Here is a 1127-nt window from a genome sequence, read left to right on the forward strand (position 1 = left end):
CCATCTTGGTGTGCGTGAGGGCTCCAGAAAGCTGCTCACAGTATTCCTGTGCTCTGTGACAGGCCTGGGCAAGGCACCTGGGAACACCGGGGCGCTGTTTGTTCGCTCGAGGCACCGATTCCAGCAGCAGGCACTAGTAAGGGATGCAGGGTGGGATCCTGCCCACCATCCTGAGCGGTGGAAGGAAAGGGCTGGAGAGCAGATCCACAGCACTTTGGTGCAAGTGTTTGCAATCTGGATCGACAACAGAGCTATGTGTTACGCAAGAGAGGTCCAGAAAAAATAGAAATGACTACTTGAATTTCACCTGAAAGGGAACAGAGCAAAGTAGAGCTTATAATTGTCAACAGAGGAAGACAGAATTCGGTTTCAAGTAATGAAAAAGTAAGTCCTGTTCTGTCACATAGTTATTTTCTTCTCTATACTGCTCTACGTTAAGGTGTGATGGTGCGACATACTAAACATTCTGTTGATTTTTCCTGGTGGGGTCGTAGACTCAGTCACAAAATGTAAAATTAAGGGAGAAAAGTTGCCAGAATCTAAACCTGGTTTTCATTAAAATGTGTTGTCATTTCGCTGTAAAATACATCTGCTACAATGTTCCAGAAATTTTAGGCACACAATAGAGTAATAAACCGATTTTATAACTTGGGTAATACTCTACCATAGACTCTTGTTTTCCCCCCCTACTGTTTGTATTAAATTACCTCAGTACCGAAACGTTCATACACTGTAAGAAATAAATGGGTTGTCATTGCAATAAGTGGAAATTTTTTAAATGGTGTATGAGATGTCTTTTATAGAGAGGACAGCCAACATCAGAAGTGTGTCGGGCTGTAAGTCTCCACAGGCAGTTAGCCTGGCAGTGCGGGCCCCTTCCTGTGCCCCCTCGTCATGGTGTGCCCCAGTTCCTCACTGGGGCAGCTCCACTACTTGGGGCAGTAGTGGGAAACCCAGCGTGGAGGTTTCTGTCACCGCTGGTGCTTTTCCCAGCTGCAAGCACTGCTGCCACCCCTTAAGCTAACCCAGGCTGTCCTGGGAACGCCGGTACTGTCTGAGCAGCAGCCCTTGGGCCAACTGCTCTGAGGGCAACAGCACTACTCTCAGGCAGCCCTGAGACAAAGCCA

This window comes from Oxyura jamaicensis, chromosome 1, assembly GCF_011077185.1.
Source record: "Oxyura jamaicensis isolate SHBP4307 breed ruddy duck chromosome 1, BPBGC_Ojam_1.0, whole genome shotgun sequence".
Taxonomy (NCBI): Eukaryota; Metazoa; Chordata; class Aves; order Anseriformes; family Anatidae; genus Oxyura; species Oxyura jamaicensis.